The sequence below is a fragment of the Bombus pascuorum genome, chromosome 3 (assembly GCF_905332965.1).
Source record: "Bombus pascuorum chromosome 3, iyBomPasc1.1, whole genome shotgun sequence".
Classification (NCBI taxonomy): domain Eukaryota; kingdom Metazoa; phylum Arthropoda; class Insecta; order Hymenoptera; family Apidae; genus Bombus; species Bombus pascuorum.
The window spans coordinates 7,578,958-7,599,649 of record NC_083490.1 but is presented as its reverse complement, the minus strand read 5'-3'; the positions used below and the strand labels follow the sequence as shown (position 1 = coordinate 7,599,649).

Sequence of the window (20,692 nt, the reverse complement as noted above, 5' to 3'; positions counted from 1 at the left end):
AAGTGTTTATACATTTCAAATGTGCAACTGAGTTCAATTCGATAATACAATAAATCACAAGTAAATAACAAGGTAAAAAAGATTAAATAAAATAGTATTCAATCTTTCTCATAAAATAAACTAATCTGTTACAATTACAGACTACGTCTATTTCGGAAAAAATTATTTCGGGAAACATTTATCTAATTACAAGATACTAAGTAAATTACGAAATTGCTCCATTTAATATCTAAATCATAAAATAACACCAAGGAAAATCATTCGCGGGTTCAAATAAACCAACTCACGATAATTATTAAGAAATAACATTTGATTAAATAAGATGACATATTACTTATCTAAATAATCGTCTCCCGGATATTTTATTCGAATCTGTGGTACTCTGATTTCTATCAAAACACAAATATAACGAGTCCACCTGTACACTCACACCACACTGATTGCCATGTGGAAGCCAAAAGAATTAAACCGTGGCTCACACAGAAGACCCGTTTCCTCGATTAAACGTTGAACTGTGAATCCTCGCAGGAAAGGGACACCAATTCGAGCCAGTCCTCTTTATCACTTTTCGATCACCGTTCGAATCTGTTCCGGAGTTACTTTCATCTGGCGGTCTCTATCTCGTAAAAAGAAGATCCTTTGGTGAAAGGTCGCGGGATAAAGTCACCGGCGGTCTTCTTCTTCGTTTTATCGTGGCTTCCGGAACGACCGAAATATCCAATGAACTGGCTCGAGGATCGAGAGACGGGCCGCGGGACGGTCGCGTTTCAACTCTGGAGCCAGTTCAAATAGAATTGGTCCGTCTGGAAAAACGAAACCGTAAATATTTACTGACCTCCTTTTGGAAGACAGCGCGAGGAGGATGGAGAGAAAAAGAAGAGAAAAAAGAGAGGACGGGGGCGGAAAAGTAGAAGTCATTACTTCTGGCACGCGATAACGCGACAGGATAAACGTTACATGCCATAAAAACATCTCTGGCCCGAGGTCCTCTTGCACAATTTAATCTCTGGTATTAATACAGCGAGCCGCTGCGCGTTTCGTTGTCACAGGGCTGCCCTAATAACAGCAAAAATCTAAAAAAAAAGGACTTATAAAGGCTTCCTCGCCCGTCGATGTACGGACTAAATTTGTTTCTTTTTCTTTTTACATCAACGGGATTATAAACAGTTTATTTCGGTTATATAGTAATTTTTGGATTATATATCAATAGGGAATAACAACTTTCCAGATACTTTATTTTATCGATAACGAGTTGATTACGATTACGAAGAAATTCAAAGTAACGATGTTTTGAAAAGTTCGAAACGTTCAACGTATTTTAATCGAAAGAATTCTTTCGTAGGTGAAAATATAAAATTCTTGAGCTACAGTAAAAATGTTCCGTAGGCTCTAAAAAAATTCTCAAAGAAACGATGTATGAGAATCTTTCGTTAATAACAATAGATTGACTGTGGAGAGATTAAAAAAAAAATCAAAAGGTCGAACAAATTCTTCGAAGATCTAATTACGTATTTAATAAATTGTTAAAATTATTTGAATGTTGTAAAAAAGGCCTAAAACTCTAAGGAAATTATTTAGGATAACTTTCAGTTCGCTAACTTTCGTTTATAAACGTTCGTGATTCTATTCGTGAAACGGGGAATTCCTCTATGAGATAAAACGTTATTTGGTCTTTACACAGAATATACCTACGTATACATATGGTTATCACTGTATCATCGTAATTAAAAATATCCGAAAAGATCGGCTCACTTACGCTCGTTTCGCAATTTCGCATTACGAACCGTAATCTCTAACCGTAGTCGTTTCAAAATGCAATTCCCTGTTGCATTCTTCTCGAACAGATGATAATGCTTATGTATTCGCTTGTCCTCGCTCGTTTCCCTGTAACAATTTTATTTCTATATTTCTGTCCTCGTCAGACGATATATGGCGAAACTTTACAGTTATTATACTTTGTGTCGGAAAACCATGAGCTATTGGTATTACGTTTGCTAACCTGTAAGTATGGTGCATGCATCCGCGATAGTATTTGATATAATTTCATACGCGACCTATTTACATTATTTTTTTTTAATTCATTTACATTAATTTTTTGATAAATTCTACGGATTTCAGGGGAAGCTCGTGCAGCTTTCGCGTTGTCCTGGTTTCTGTCGCTCAAATTTAATTTATTTCATGTTTAATCCTTTCAGAATCAAACATGTTTTTAATTTACGAGGAAGATTATTTTTTTATTAAACATCAATAATTGGAGCTATATTAATATGGAAACTACATTATAGGATAATATCCAATCTTTTGAGCGCATTATATTAAAATTATGATCACTTTAATCATACCAATATTTACAGACCAATATTTACAGCGGTTGTTAATTTGCTTATCGAGAATTTGTTCACAATTCGAAGAAAAGGATTTACGACTAAGTACATTCGTTTTTTTCTGTATACCGCATCGAATTACGTTTTATTACTCGGCGAAAGTGTAGGTTGTATTTCTGTTTTTCAAACATTACAATACCGACGATAAACCGATGTGAAAATGCACTTTAGCTTAATATCGATGCACTCATTAATCAAGTTTTTCTGGTTGCGCGGGTTATTTCGTGATACTAGCGGCACGGGAAAGGAAAGTTTAAATTACACGTGAAACTAATTACGAGATGAGGATAAAACAAAACACACTGCAAAGTGGCCTTTTCACTGGCGCGACGTTCTATAATAGTGTAACTCTGGACAGGAAATACCACGGAAAATGAAGTATAAAACGCGAAACAACGTGCACGTTATGATTTTAAAGAGAGAATTTTTAGCAGTATCGCGTTATACATCAGTCCTATGTAATTGATATTTTTCTTCATTTATAACTGAATTCAATATATACAAATATATTCCACTCTATATTTTATATGCAACTATAAAATATATATTGCATGTTAAACATAAACTTAATCATGAATAAGCTTTCCTGTGTATCTGAATGGAAAATGTAAATATCAAGTAATTAACGCGATATTTTTAAAATGCACAAATACCTTGCATATTATTAATAGTATGCATATTTATACATGTTGACCCAGTCACTTTGATCAGCTTCAACATCTCCGTTACTTTTAAAGATACAGAGAAACTTAATTTACAAAAATCGTATAGCATACAGAGTAATACGTGTGTAATAATGTTTTTACGTCAAGAAAAATTCTGTACATTTCGAAGTTTCGAATAGCGTGTTACATAACATAAACAAGATTCTTGTTTCTATTAAAATTATCCAGAAACGTTTTATTCGCGTATTAAACTTGTTCACGGGCGCACGGTGCGAAACGTTTGTGGTGTTCGACAATAAAAAGGGAGAAAGGAGGCCAGGAAAAAAAGCGACAAAAAGAGAATAGGGAAGAAATGACAAAAAGGGGAAAAGGGACCGTTCGATGGAAGGGTGAGCAGAAGGAATAACATAAAAATGTTGGCGGTACTCCAAAGAGCTTGCCAACTCTCAAACGACTACTAAATCAAAATACCAACGCGGTACGGCGTACCAGCCGAGTTAAATTTTATTCCAAATCCTTTTATCGCAAAACCTATTTCCCTGGAAAAATGTAAATCTTGGTTAGCCGACCGCGCCCCTCGTTCGCCTTCTTTTAAATCGGCTATTTCTTCTTCCGTAACAGCACCCAGGACGAAACTGTCGTGTTACTACACTGTTTCTCTTATCCTTCCGCCTCTTCTCTCTACCGTATCGTCGCCATTCACCTTGCCAGTTACTTACCTTAACTTGGCCCATTGCGTGATAATCTCGTGCGAAACCATGAAACGTCTAAGAGGCTGTTACAGTTCATCCTTCGGATGTAAAAACTCTAATCGATTTTTCGCAGTTTCTAAAAAGTTCCACCTTTGTTAAATTTCCGAAATTTGCGTAATTCGTGTTCGTTAAGAAGATCATTCACATTCTAGAGATAATCGCGTACTTGATTTTTGTACAAATCATTATCACTCCTAATTACGAGTGGAAGATCCTGATCGATGCTAAATGTTAAGTTTGCATACCCCTTTGTAATGATTATTTCAAGGTGAAATATTTTTCTAGCTTATGACTGTTTAAAAAAAATATCACATACATTTTCATAACTTTATACGTGTGTATGATTCACAAGGAAGCGTTGTAGGGTCGAAGAACAGCCGAAAATAGTAGACGTATATCTGTTTTAGCTGCGCTATTTCAAGTTTACCTCGAGGGGATGAAATCACCCTTCAAAGTTCGATCCCTTAACAGCAAACACGGAAATGGTTACAGATGGAAAAAAATTTTGTTAACAAAGATTGAATGCTTCTCAACGTGTTAGAAGAAAATGCTGGAATCAAGAAACGATTTTCAAAAATGTGAACAAGAATTTCATTTACATATATGTGTAACTTTTACAATTCCACGATCAACAAGATAATACTTATTTCTAATACGAAAGATAACTTAGAGCTATTATTGCGTATTAAAATTCAAGTAGGTTATCAGTGTCATACTCTGTAGTATACGCTTAATCTTAATCGCGAAAATAGTAGCGAATTTCAACGAATTGCTGCGATTATATCCTTAATCGTGAAAGTAGCACACTTAAGTAGCAAATTTATTTGCATAATACCGAGCCGACTGTTTTCTTTAATCGCTTCCTTAAAACCTCTTTAAACTTGGCTATATGTATATCGCACATGCGATTCGCGAGTACGTAACCAGAAAAGCATCGAATTGCATTGCATGAGATACCAGAGAAACGAGACATAGATGCGTGAGATTTCAAGTGGAGCACGAACTACGAACACAGTTCTTCCTCGTTCCAGAAAACAACATTTAACCGTAGCGGCAGTTTCGTTGTTTCATACGATAACATTTTAGGGAATACAGGTTAAATATGCGTGTAAAATTCGCTGGTTAATGTTCAAGTGAAAACAAGAACAGAAATCTCGCCAGTTTCCACAACTTTTCTGTTCGGTCAGCTAAATGATTTTCATAACTGCGATACGTGCACGCGTTTCCTTTTTTTTTAAGAAAATTACTCTGCACGAGCTTAAAATTTGCAAATGCAACGTTTGAAGCAGAAACAGAAGCGTAAAACGTTTCTGATTTATCCTTAATTATCGCGCTTTTAATTTAAAAACGAAGTTCTATCAAATGGACTTAGAATCTAACACATGTAATTTGAAAATGTAACCCATCAATCTGCGACATTTGCAATTGTCAAATTACCGTCGAACGCCTTTTACATTTCCCTAAATACGATTTTCATCGCAACAAATAGCAGATCGAAGCAACTTTAAGCGAAAATCTCTGTGATAAAAGTCACGTTCCAAGCGTTTTCTCTTTTTTGAAACACGTATCGTTATTTAGCAAAATCTAACTAGTAAATCTCTGCTCACATTGTCGCCGCTAATGACTACACAGGTGCAATTGACGCGACGTTGAAACTCATGTGAAAAAAGTCTCTCAAAGTAAAAGTAATTCTTTTCTCAATATAATATTAGAATATATCAAGTCATTTATTCTTTTGTTCTTTAAATAAAACTAACGAACTCATATTTTTATCAAAATGATTAAAAGAAATGAAATTCAAATGGGGATATGTTTCCTCGACAACGTAATTATGATATCACGGTATACTTTGGATATTCTATACATTTCTTCATATTACGCGAATTCTGCAAATTTTCGCAACTCGAAATTTTTCACAAAATTGCACGTGCGTCTAACGATACCTCGTTCGGTTACGGCGACTTATACAAATTATTATTCATTATCGTCGCGCTTTTAAAATTTCTAAAAAAAAAAAACATACGGAAATCCCGAATTTCTCACAAATATACGATATATTCTGAAAATATCTAATTTGTTTACGATCGTTTATTCGAAGCTTGTTTCCCAATAAAGCGTACCGTTCCACCAGTCAGCGGTTCGTAAATTTCCAAAAGGGCCAGACACGTAGCCAGAATAAATAATATCGAGAGGGGTAGAATGGCCGCATAAATAACGAAACTTTTGAATTATTTCGTTATCTATAAATAAGTGGTTGGTTGCGCCACTTCACCGTGGCCTACCCTATTCATCCGCTGGCCGTACATCAACTTTTCTTCTCGCGTTTACGCCATACAGCCGCGTGCGCGCGAACACGGCGATCTAAAAAGCGCAATGTCGAGTCGCGTATCGAGGAAAAAAGTATCAGCTTCAGGATGGCTTCGCTTTTTCCTTCGATGCCATTCAGCTGGCTGTTTCCATTCATAGGGAAATTTCCTTTCTTCCCGCCTCCGGAGAAAGCTGGACGCCAGGGAAATTTTTCAACTTTAATATAAGCAGCTCGGTTCGAATCTCCTTCGCGAAAGAAAGAATCGTTCCATTGATATTACGTAAACCTTCGTCCCTCTCCGCCAAGAATTTCACTTTGTTTTTGTTGAATCTTTGAAACGTACGCGAGAAACGATAGCAAGCTTCCTCGCTTCCATCCACCGCTTTTTGATTACGTATTCAGGCAATTCGAATATTTCGCTTTAAACGTCTTCCGTGTACGCGATGAGAATCTTTCTTTCTTTGTCTTTCGCGTAACTGTTTCCGAACTATACGAAACTTATCTGTGTCGAATTTCGGGAAATTTATATGGGAGGATATTTGGCATGCACATTTTATTTAATCGTTCGTATCAAAGGGGTAGAAACAACGGTCGATATCAAAAGCCAAAACTATAATTTCTAAAGTAACTTGAGAATTACGATATGTAGCAGACATAGGAAGCAATGTTTCTTCAATTACATGTTCTCACGAAATGAAAAAGTTAAGAATCGAAACTATCATTTTTAGAATAGTTTAGAGAGTACAGTAGGAGGTATGGGAACGAATTTTTTCTTTAACTACGTGTTATTAGACACGGATGGTAAATACAGTACCATAAATGTTTAAGGGAAGTGTCATTTGCTTAAACGATAGATATATCACGATATAAGACTGCACTTTTTGACAATTTTTTTAGCTGATTGTTGGTCCATCTTGATTATTGTTCGTAAGAACTATGGACTAGGATATAGAATAATGAAATGAGGAATAATTTTTTGTATTTTATCGTACAATTTATAATTATTAAGTGCACGGTATCCTCGCATTGTCGGTCTGGTAATTCATCCAAGTGAAATAGAATTTTAGAAGTTTGTTAACCTACATTAATAATGATATAGTAGAAGAGCTAATTATTGAGTATTCCGTGACAAACGTATGAGAATTAAGTTAAATTACCTTTTGATTAATACTTATCTAATTAGTATCTCTCTACGTGAATGGAATAATTAGATATATAATTATCTAGAAATTTGAGTTTTGTATTTAGTGTTGGAATTTGCAATGTACATGTAAGTTGATAATATGTCTGAAAAATAATGTTAGCAAATAAGCTTAATAGAATGATTTATTGTTACTTAGTTGTAAACGTCTAAATTATAAATTAATGCAGCTGCACCGCATATTGCCTTATTAAAAAGTTCTGTGTTTCACCGTATATCAATTATACTGCAAATTTGATCGCTTTGAAACAAGTTATAGCTGCCTTGAGCAAAACATCGTGCGCTAAGTGGTTCTATAACTTTCTCATTGCAAACTTGAACTATTAGCGATCCATTTTCCATTACAACGTTCCGCCAGATTTTCTCTTAAAAGTATGAACAAAGTGTTATTTATTTAAATATTAGTTCTCGTTCGTAAATTGTACTTCTCCCTTCTTAATTGTTTGTTAGTTGTAAGTCAAAAACGGAGAAATGCTCTAAATATTTCAATCTTGTTTTATATCAAACATACTGTTCACTAAGAAATATAAAATAGAGTAATTTTTATATCGAGCGACAAGGATAGAGTCTTCGTAGTTATTGCTAATGTTTATGCATTTATAGGAAATTCAGAAGTGCACAAAACTGCACAGCATACACATAATACGAAGAAATATATAAAATATCCAAAATGTAGCATTTTTTATAATATTTAGCAGGTAAAACAATTTTCTAGTGGGATGGTGTTTTCTTTATTATATTTTCAAAAAAGAAAATTTACATGAAAAAGCACGATTTATTTACAATCTTTTCATCGAGAAAGCACGTCTAATTTTATAAACTTCTACACGTGTTACTATCCTTTTTCTCAAGAACGCGTAAATTAAAATTGAACGTTGCTTATATCGCGATAGTTTTACTTTATACGCGCTATCAAAACGCAATACAATGAACAGTAGTTTTAGTTCGTGTCATATATGCTCTCGGAATGAAGAGCTAAGGAGGACAACGAAGACATCACAATGCGGCGATGAATACAAGACACTTAGGAATGCAACAAAAGACAACTTGGCAAGTTCCATGGTAATGTTGATGCCTGTTAACGAGATCTTGGTCGAGCTTCGTGTCTGTTCTAATATCATGCATTTTGATAAGAAACGAACATGCGCAGACGATCGAAGCTCTTTAGCTTCCAGTCTTGTTTTAGTTACATCGTCGTTAATCTCCAAGCATTTACGTACGATATATGCTACATAACTTACGAGGTTGTGTAATATATTCGTTTGCCATGTGGCGTTACGTTTTGAAGAATATTATAGAAACGTTAGATACATTTTATAATTAAAATTATTTAATGTTTCCTATGGAGAAAAATGAGTATTCTTATTACGAATATTTGGTACATTATTCGTTATGAATATCGCATTACAGACTCGTCTGTATTGAAAACATTTTTCAGAAATGAAATCGTTTAAAAGATTTCTGAATATAAAAATGAAACTTTGGAAGCGATGAGCTGCGTAAGCTGCTTAATTCATCTGCAAATGGGAATAAAAACAGCTCATCAATTGTATCGCGTTTAATATGAATTCCATCGACCTAGTTTGTGTTTGCTGATTGAGGATTTCGCTACCTATGCTATAGTATGCATGCACTAGGCTTTCCCACTTTCAGCAGAATTTGCATTCGTGTGGAAAGTTCCAGCCGATGAAAGCAACTTCCGAACACAAATACCGTGAGAATTTCTAGCAGCTACGAGGGAACGGATACGACTAACGTTAGCATAGAGAACACAGAAGAAGAATGCATTTTCTTTAATTATCAATGAATTACCCATTAAAGCTGGTCGCATTAGACTTACCGAATCGATCCATTATAATACCAACGCATACATATACATATAATACAAACGTGTAAAAAACACGTGTCCTGGAACGAGTCGAAAGACACAGACAAGAGATTAAACAAAAAGACTAGAAGCTTTTAAAGGAAATATTTGTGAATTAACATATAGTAAAGGATCTAATCCTAATTTAATCTTTCTCGACTTTTGCTATCTTTAATTAGCAAATTATATCAATGAATTTTCCTAACTAATGCAGCCTCGTATATTAGAAAATATCATCGTTTTATCGTTTACCTAGGCCAGCAGTGCGATATTCTGATCCGAATGAAAAATCGGTATGGACCAGTATCGACAGTTTAATCCGCCAATTTGTTTGCCAGGGTAAAATTTTCGATTGTATTTCTCGTTGGTTCGTTCTGAAATTAGGGTTGAACATCGTTCGGAGGATTATCGGCGGACTGAACGATTCTCTGCTTAATCCGTTTGAAGGTAGACGCTGATACTCCATCGGTAGCTTCTTTACCTGCTTAGCCCCAACTTCTATTCGACTCGTAATTCTTTCGAGGATCTTATTGGCTCGATAGAGATCGCGGTAATACGGATTCGGATATAAACCAAGTTAATAAATAACAGCGGATTCTTCATCGATCTCGTTTCGGTCCAATATGCTGTATTATTGTCTGATTCGCTTGGTTCGCCGTTCCATAGCTCTATCATGATACATACTTGCGAACGCTTCCACGTTTTTTATCGATCTCGTTGAGTGTCACAGTGGCTATTCGCCGCAATTCACTGAACCGCTGTGTTGTTCATTCGATTTGCAAGAACGAAAGTGTCGAGCTTGTTGATTGTCATTTTTGAATTTTCCTATATTGGATGGTTCAAAACGTAGTGTTTTTGACAGCCGATGTATCCATAGAGCAAACGACATCACACGTAACGCAATTACTCGCATTTGTTTCTGACAAACAGCTGAAAGTACACAATTTTTATACTCGAAATGCGGAAAATCTTGAGGCCGAAGAAATAACTATTTTCTAAATCTTTCGTTTTCGATTCATTTTGTTACGCTGTCAAAGGGTTAAACAATCATTCATTAATCAGAAAAGGTGTTCGCTCTAGAATTTAAACCACTGGAAACTCAATCCCATCCTCGTCGACTGCACTCTCCTGTGTACAATTAATCACGCGGACTTAATTTATCGCGTATACGCGTAAATTAATGCCATTTATATGGCACTTTCTGCGCAAAGTATCGTCAGATTACGGACAAATATTTTTTCAAAAGCAAACCAGACGTTCGCGGATCCGAGAAAGTCCCTGGAGCACGACCATTCATCTGTGAAAAGTATTTTATTAAACAAGCTGCTAGCTGGTCCTTCAACTGGCCAGCCGGCATACAAATTCAAAGTGTGGAACGCGACAGCCCCGATTTATCACAAGTTCGCGTTCCGCGTCTGTGTCAGGCCCGCCGAAAACTTTGCGTCTCGCGTTGCATCCCGAGTGTGCTCGCTTGCCGCGATCCATCTTCCGCGTTGTTTTAAACCTTTCGCCGTTAATTCCGCTGCGTCGCTAAAATTCCAACGTTCTGGAAATTAATAACGTAGATTTACGTGGTTTCCCGTGCGTTACGCATTTATTGGCGAGGAAGATTGAATTTTCGCAAATGATGAGAGGATTTCAGACGTGGTTTCGTCAAGTTTCTGCAATCGGGTGAAGCTTTTTTCAAATATATAAAATATCAGATATTCGATGAAAATAATTTTCACGTCACTTGGTATACATTTTCCAAGTGTTTCAAGCTTTTCATTAAGCACATAGTTTCAAGTTTCAATTATTCAAAAATAATATATATCTGAAGACAACTCGATTTAAAGTAACATCAACGATCATGAAACTTAAAATAACATTACGCCACTTAGCAACCATTCTTCTTTCCAGATTAAAGGCTAATTAAAAGAATCTCCTGTATGAAACTTAAGAAGTTATTTCCGATCGAGTGAACTAGATTCAAACCTTGTAGAAAGTATTTGTTTTTAAAAAATCCGGTGCAAAAGGTAATACCAGCGAGAAACTTAATTACGGTCACTTCGTCTTATATCAAGTTCGTGTAAATTATTCATAAATACACGTTTTATATTAATAACAAAAAGAAAAATCTTAAAAAGGGAAAAGGTACCCTGAGAATGTCGGTATAAAAAATATGAACAAAGATCTTAATTACAATCAGTTCAACGTACATCAAGCTTCTGGCCATTATTCGTAAATAGACGCTTTATTTTAATATAAAACTGTAGAAGAAAAAATTGCATCGAGAATACCAGGATAACAAATTTCAACAAGCATTTTAATTACGATCTGTCCAATCTACGCAAAAAGCAACGCAGGAATCTCAACCATTTCTACCTTTATGAATTACAGCGAAGAAGTATCCGCGATAAAAACGGTCCCTTTATTCGCCTCAGACTGAGTTCATCGTGAGATAAATAATTAATGAAGGGAAACGCAGCGTGACACGGGGGAAAAAATAGATTCGTACAAGATCGGCGATCGGATCGCCGAACGAAAATAGGGAAGAAAAAGAGAAATCGATGCTGGGTGACGATCAAGGGAAGAACGTTGACACGATTACACGATGTTGCCTGATAGATGGAAGCTCGAAGAGGGTTGGCGAAGAAAGAAACAGGAAGAAGACCGACGGAGAGCGTTTCGAGGCCGTACGAATAAGAAAGAAAATGGTTAAAGCTGTAGAGATTAGGTTCGGTGGGGACGATTCGTGAGACGAACAAAGAAAGATAAGATTGATGCAGGCGAGTAAATTGAACGTTACGAGTGACGACAATGCGACAAAGCCCGCAAATAATTCTCGCCGGAATCGTAATTTATTTCGTCAGAATAGAGCTCCGCGCGCTCGTGCCGCATTACAGCGTCGCGTCGCCTGCAACGGAAGTCGCTGGAATCTCCGGCGTGGAACAATGTCGGAAGATTATAAATGCAAAATGCGAAGTGCAAGTGCTTTGTATTATTTCGGGTTTCACCGTCGACTGCTAGAATTGTAAGCTGAACGCTAATAAAACGCTCGGTTATAGGGTAAATTCAGGAATATTCAAGTATGTTAGAGGATACAGATGATATCAATGGGTGGAGAAAATTAAGACAGATCAGGGTGGATTTTAGTCGATTCACGGGATTAAAGGAGAAAAATGTGATAAGTATTTTGATTTTATCGATTTTCTTATTTTCGTGTTGTTTAATGGTTGAAAGGATGTAGCTTGATGTAAGGTACTCAAAAAATGGAACAACCTAGATCTGTGTAAGGTTTTGCGAAGAAACTGATGCCATAGCTAATATCTAAGCTACGATAACCGATAGGTTACAAAACACGTACACTTTGTGAAACGACTTTTTGACATTTTTCAAGATAACTTGCGAATAATGTTCCTAATAAAAATTTCTTACAAGGTGAATGATGGTAGCATTAAAACGAAATGACGATGTAATACATATGGTGATAAGGTATTGGAGAGATTAATCTAGGAAAGTACAACAATTGCGCGTAGTTATTGAAATTAACGTTAAATGTGTCATACGTAGCTTGTAACGTTAATATAAACTAAATTTTCGTAATCAATGTGAATTAAATAATAGTAATGTACGTATTACGAACATATTCGCTTAAACGATTGATCGTACGATTAACCGAATTGTCAGATAATTATTATTAAGCAACAGATTAACGGTAATTAATTTATAATTAAACTACTATTCATTTATACGCGAAAGAACGCGCAAATTCAAACAATATTGAAACCGATAATGTTGAAAGAACTGATACCTATTTACGATGCATAATTAATCGTTAAGCAACAATTTAACGATAATTAGTTTGTAATTAAACCACTATTAATTTATTTGGAGAAGAACGTGCAAGTTCGAGAAACGTTGAAAGTAGAACTGGTCTTTACGAGGCAGCCACATTTGACAAAATAGTAGAGTTTGGAAGTTTCAGAAGTGCCGGTCGTAAAGATTCAATGACTTTAGGTGGGTTGGCCAAGATTCAATGTTCCTGAAATCTCTTCTTTTTCCTTACAAACTACCAAATAAAGAAACAGAGAAAAATACTTGAAAACGTGAACTTTGTACCTGCGATAAATTCGAAGCGAAAAGGATTTATATACGACTATACAGCTCGAAAACTAATAGTCGTACTATTTCTTTTTAATATGCATTTATCTGTCCTCAGCTCTATCGTACGACGATAAACTACGATCTATCAAGATATACGTTTAAACGATTCGTTTTCCAGGCTATGATTTACGTTTCTGCTTACAAAATATTTTCAATACTGAGAAACTTTGTTGAGAATAATATCTATTCGTAATCTAACAGCCTTACTTTCTGTTTTCAACAAAATTGTGAATCGTGATTCGTAATCCTTTTTATGTTTAATGACATTAAAATCTATACATAACAGATCGCATTAGGTTCGCATTTGAACTGCTACTGAATCATGCGACACCTTATCCACTCACAGTGATACAGACAATGACTAGTTAATATTCTCGCGTGAAAATCGTCGATTGCAACAAAGGAAATCCTACTGTAACTGTAACTTGGTCCTGTTAATACAAACTCGTGCGATTCCATCGTATTTGTTCGAAGACGTCTAGCGTCTCTTAGACGAAATCTCGCCTTGGTCGAGCGTAACCGCGGATCACATGCGGCACAAATACACATCACCGTAAGATCACCGAACATCTAGAAACCTAGCATTAGTTCGCTGTCTGTTCCATTCCCGTCGAAAGATCAGATCGAAGTACTAGAGAAGTGCGTTAAAATCAGACGGTACCAAGAGCCAAGGCTTTTAAAAGCGCGACTAGAAAAGAGTTGGCCGATGTCAGCGACGTTCCCGCTTTTTCCTCCTGTTACCCGCGATTTTTCTTCGCGGGATTGCGGTAGGAAGAAGTTTACGAATGACTGGGAGGGATATCAAAAGAGGTGACTGAGGCAGAGAAGAGGATGGAGGAGGGAAGGGTGGAAGTAAGAGAAAGGGAGAGAAAGGAAAAAGGAAAGAGGGACGCGAGTGAACTTCTTTAAGACGAAAAATAAGGGCGACTTGGCTCCTTATCTAGATAGGTCGCCATTCCGTCTCGAGGTAAAGAACGGGGAAACGGTAGCGACAAAAAAGTCACGAGCGCAAGACACAGCAGGCTTCCTCGGTGAAAAACGTAGAAAAGAAAGGGGGCAAAAGAAAGGACGTGGGAGGGTACGAGAGATAACTGGTGTATTAAGATTCCTAATCTAAATGAACGCCCGTTCCGGTCCAGTGGCAATGGCGGTTTATCCAGCCGTGGCTGCTTCGACTACGTTGCCGTTGCCTTTAAACGACTTAACGACGATTTTCGAAACGATCGTAGCCTCGCAGTCGTGCTTTCGAATTGAATCGAACATCGAAGTCACCGGTGCTCGGGAATGGTATCTAAACAACTGCTTTTCGGTCTATTTCTCGGAACGAGTCCCATCAGCTTGGAATCCGGCGACTGGTATAGTTCGTAGAGAAACGGGGAGCTTTTTACTAATTGCGAGCATCTATTTTTCCTTCGCCCTTTCGTTTTTACTCAAATGAGAATGAAAGTCTGTAAGCTAGTGTACGGATATGGGATGCGTATATTTTGTTACTAACACGCATAGTTTCGGTTAATTTGTGCAATGTAATCATTCATTTTAGGCTAATGTTAGATAGGTTACACGCAGTCATTTTATTTCGAATTAAACTAACAGGAACGAACATTGAGAAACACATAAATGGAAAGTTAACGTCTCTTAGGAAAAGTTCAAATTGCATCTTATTCCACTCCGTTTCTCATACTATCGCAATCGAGTTTATCTTTTCACCAATTTAATTACAATTATCGAGTAGTATGTGCAAAATACACACGCTTCTGCATTCTAATTAGCGCAGAGGCTTGAACAAGACCATTGTTATAAATATTAACGACACAAGGAACAAGTATTAACAACAATGTCCTAAAAGAAATTGTTTTAAAAGTATATGCATTTGTACTTAAGCTCAATACTGGGGTGTAACACCTATTTAAACTATCAAAAGTTTGAACAATTGCTGTTACAAAACTAATGAAAATCTGCAAATCCGGTCAGCGTCATCGAAAAGAGTAAACCTTCCCCTTCAAAATGCTTTTTGTTTCATCTCGATCCGATTTTCCAGTACTGAGATATCATCGTTTGAAGAGAACCGAATTTTTCAATGATCCTCTGTCGCTGTCTCCCTCGCACACTCGGACCTCTCACTCGCACCACGTCACTGACCAATCGCAACCTGTTTAATATTGCGCTGGTCAGTGACAGACAGCGTCTGCGACGTTTTACTATTACTACTACGAAGTATACGCATTTCTTGGAAAAAAATGTAGGTCAGACTGCTGCAGATTGCCATTTATAATTCCACAGACTTAGATACGTTTATTACACTTTGTAGTGTTATATCTCTAGAACCAATTGAGATATCGACATAAATCAAAGTGCATTATTAAGGCTACACTTCTGACCAGTTTTTCAGTAGCTAATACTTACGAATTTCGCGATTGTTTCGTGTGCGTTGTTTATAAAATATTGATGCATTGTTTCCTTTCATTGAAAGTTATTTAATTTTCATTAAGCTCGAAAGAAGAGAATTTTTCCTAGAAAGTTATATGATTTTACGTCACTATATTACGTGTTGCATTAGTTTCTACGTGAAGCACTTACGTTACAAATACACCGAGGATATCCATGCAAATTCATACTTTTACGAATATAATCAACAAAACGGAATCAGTATAGAATTATTCTTCATATTATACACTGTGACGATGCACTACTGGACATTTTAAATATTACTGCGTATTGTACGCGATTTTGCGACTTGAAATTGCCCGCAAGTGCATGAAAATTCGCACTCTGAGTATAGATTTACAATAAGATACCTAATGAAAATTAATGGGAGAAGAACAAGCAGGCACTTGGTGGGCGAATTTCATCAAATCTGCTCAACGATGTAGGGAATGTACTTTGACTTGGATGGTCTGTCGTCACGAACGAGCAAACGAAAGACCCTTCGTCCGGTATTGGGATGTTCCCGCGTTTAGGTGGACGCCACGTGTCGATAAAAGTATCCCGAGATCGGTAGAAGTTGCTTTTATTACAGCGGCGTTATTTTTCTATTGCTATTGAAATAGGCACTCAAGCAAAGATGCTGATGTTAGCGTTGCAGCGAACGATAAAAATCTCTGAAGTCGCTTTTATCGACGCAATGGTGAACGTACGCTTTTTATGCCGAGGAAACGAACGATTATGTGCCGGCAGTTCTCGTACAAAGTTTTTCGTTGCGTTCTTCGATATATATATATATATATGTATGTATAAATATATATATATGTATATATGTATATACGTATTTGCCAGCCAGTCTGCACTGGCTATTAATGCCGGATACGGCGCGCCGTGCTATCGTGCCGTGAAATCGTCTCACGAACAGCACGGTTTGATATACAATCGGATTGGCCGGGATAGCATTGTGACGATTTCGCGGTTTCATTGGGCATTTGAATGTAAATTGTAGCCGCGCGAAAGAATGCTGAAGCCTGCAGAGATAACGGAGCCACTTCTATCTTCCCGTCGTACTCGTCCGTTCGTTCAATCGTTGAAATTGCTCCTAATAATATTTTTTTCAAACGGAAGCACGAGCTTCGTTCAACGACCGAGTTGGTGATGGTTTTATGCATAACTTTGTGAAATTTCTGTAAGAGAGTGAAAGAGCAATGAAGCAATACTTATCAGATCTGTAAGGTTATATCATTTATTTCTGGCTGTCGTTAAAACATTGTCGCGAGTATTCGATAGTCGTAGTGTAAAATATCAGAGCTAACGTGTATCTCAGCGGAAAATTGAAAGGACGATCGATGATTACAGGAGCCCCCTGCACGATGATTTATTAAGTGATGATGTTAGCGAATCGATTAGTAGAATTTTCTTTCGTAATTGTACAATTTTAAATCAATTATTCCAGAGGATTGTAATTCGTAAAATTTCATTTACTTTGTTATCAAATTTTAATTGATATTAATAATTCGATAATTCGGTAATTGCGTTGCTTACAACAGGAAATCGTTCGAGCACAGAAGCAAAAGAGTCTTAAAGAGCATGTTGTTTGATTTTAAAGACGATAGTTATCTTTCGTTGTCGTTCTGAGACCTTGAAAACGTAGGAATTAATATTGAAGAGATCAATTTCTCGTTTTCAGGCTTGTAGCAGAGTCTTTCATTTAAAGTTCGCCGTAAGAGTAACAGTTTCTTGAAAGTAAGCTATACCTGCATACCTTTATTATCATTCTTATCGTAGGATTAAGAAAAAAGGGAATTAAGTTGAGAATGAATTTATAAGTTAGAGACATCCGTTTTATATTTCTGGAGTTTAAGATTCAAGACATGGAGTATCGTATAATGTAATGGAAAAGAAGATAAGAACTGCCTTGCAAAGAATTCTTAAGTGTAATAAAGATGAAAAGACGCTTTATCTTAGAAACGAAAGATAAGATACAATCCATAGATATATGTGCGATATTAGGAAAACAGAGAAAACGGATGCATGTGATAAATACAAAATATGGATGCAAATGATACAACAAAATGTAAAAGTTATATTAAGAGAGGATAGTTTAATTTCATCTTAATTGGATTTTTATTTTAGTTTAATTTAAAGATATTTTCTTTTTATTTTGGCAAGTTACGTTAATCCTGCTTATGCTTACTTAATACCAAAATTATGATACAAATCTTTCCTATTATTTTTATATTTTATATATATTTAATTAGATGTAACAATATTAATTACTCTTGTAACAAACTCTTAGCAATTTCGCACTAAGAATAAACTTATTCGCGATAGAAATTAAAATCTGCTTCTGTATTTATTGTTTAACAATTTCATTCCATCCAAATTGCATTATTTTATTCGCGTAATTGCTCTCCCCTGTTACAATATAACTTAACTAGCATAGAATTCTACGAAGTAGAGTTCTGAGATAAAATCTATTTAATTTGAAAATAAATGACCCCAGGGATTCCATTCATTGCTCTAAAATTACCCTCTGTACGCAACTGGAATGCATATACGTAATAAACAGTAATACAGAATTATGAAGTAAAATTAAGTAAACTCTTTCTAATTATTTACTATGTGTCGAGATATAATAAACGGTAGTAATACAAATATTAAGTTCTTTACGTTACAGTGACTTCAATGGTCAATGGCACCCTCTAATGTAATCTAACGCAAATTTCATATTGTATTTTTTATGCATGCACTTTTGTTGTATTTTCTGCTTTATTAATATATATATTTAATGAAAGAGAAATTATGAGGGGTTCAGCTTATACGTGTTATTAGTCGCGCAATTAGCGCAATTCATTTGCAATGTTTCATCGATGTCGCAAGTTTTACGAAGTAATCCAGAAAAATCGAAATACCGCGATAATTAACGCCTGTCCGCTTTACGCAGTATTAAAACCACGTAACAATCTCTCCTGATCCTGTTCACCAGCAGCCACGTCAGGGATCACGTGTCATTTGTTATAAAAAATAATTTCAGAATTTGCAAACGAACTCGTCAATTTACGTAATTATTGTCACAGTTTGTCAATCACGTAAAATGTGTTCCATCTTTTATTCGATCATATTTCGAAAACAATTTATTTCAAAATGCTAACCTATCTAATCGTTAGTTCGTAATTTCTAATAACTATTTCACTTTATCATTTCGACTTTCACACGTTATCTCGCGTATTAAATGTATCGATTAAATTCCGCATAAATTTGAACATATTAGTACAATACACATTTCCATATCAATAACAAATTTTACCAATATAATCACGATGGCCGTGTCTCGTTATAGTGCTAATCAAATTTCAAAATATTCCGTATAACACATGTAACGTATACATAAAAGTTTTCTATAGTTGTGTTCAAATACTCGCAAACGTAACACTGTACGTTAAACGATCCTCGCTATTTTTATTTCTCAGCGAAAATATTTGCAAATTTTCCAAATATGAATCCAAATTTGAAAGAACCTAATAATGTTTTACTCGAATTGAAATTCAGAGGAGCGTTCTTTCTGCACGGAATACCGCATCAGCGAGTTATCGGTGACTGGAACCGGCAGGGTGGACAATCTGTCCGCCATTAAATCCGTCACGAGTCCACCTTCAATTTTGCCGCGAGCGGCTTCCGCATTCGATGTGCAGGAGTGGATTCTTTCACCTCTGCGATTCGAATAATTTTGTGGACGCACGATGACAAATGTGCGGGGTTGGAAGCGACGTCGAGCAAATAGAATTGGCGTGACAAAATTAATTACTTTTTTCCACGTCTCCCTCTCTCTCTCTCTCTTTTTCTCTGCTTCGCTTAGTTCGCACCTCGCTATCCTACTCTGGTACTTTTTACCGATATCTCGTCTCTGTTTCTCTTTCTCCCCGATACTTTTTGTCATAGTCGATTGACGTTTGCTCTCGATCACAATCTTGCTTCTTCCTTAATCTCCTCGTATCCACTGGCAAGATATATTGGGTATAAATTGAGCCTCTCAGGAAGCAAAGTAATAATCTCCGTTTCTTGTAAGCGTAGTTACAAAAAATATTTCCACGCCTTCTCATTTATTGTTGTATTTGCAATGGTAATTAATAGATAGCAAATTTTTATGCCATTTACAGGAATTTCAAGATGCAAAAATGCATAGAATTATATGACTTAGAAAAACATAATAGTGTTTAAAGTGTAATACTCTTTATGGTATGTAAAAGGCAGAACAAATTTCCCCCTAGGTGCTAGTCTTTTAATTGTCTCGATGAAAATGTGAAGTTTCATAAAAATCTGCAGTCTATTAATTCGATCCGATCATAATAAATTTTGTATCATTTAGTTGTATTGTATGATTACAAAAATGTCATACTATGGAAATGAGACGTAGGACCTAAGTAAAAAACGCTTCATTGAAAAATAAGGACGAATGTACGAATACTTTTTGTAACTATCGTAGATAACACGATTATGTTCAATCCTCACAAAATAGACGACTTACTTCCGTGGGTCCATTCATCACAAGGAAATGACATGAATGATGGTTTTCAGTTTAAGAAATAATGTGTCTTGTACTATGCTTTTTCTCTATTTTTTAATTCATAGAGTTGATGAGTATGGCTCCTGGTTATCGTCTTATCGTATTATTAAAATTTATAACATTTTCGTTAGAACGAAGCGTCTTCTTTCCTTTGTGAATGTTTCAATATTATTAAAAAATTGCATATATCTCCAGAAATCCTCCATTTCTTATTCTGCATATTCTGTTTCGTTAAATTAATTATTTTCTAATCTAATAGGGAAATATTTCTTCAATTTTAATAAATTTGTACGAAGTAAGAGGACTAGAGATTACAGTGTGCGAGAAATATCTTTCTAAGAATAGTCATGCGTGTCGAAAAAAAAAGAGGAAATGTATGTC

General features: G+C 35.9%; 1 protein-coding gene across 1 annotated transcript in view; it reads left to right on the top strand.

The window, feature by feature from the left end:
* LOC132905635 (E3 ubiquitin-protein ligase MIB1-like) overlaps positions 1-20,692 on the top strand; it is a 243,809-nt gene that overhangs the window by 3,050 nt on the left and 220,067 nt on the right. The gene's annotated exons all lie outside the window — the stretch shown is intronic.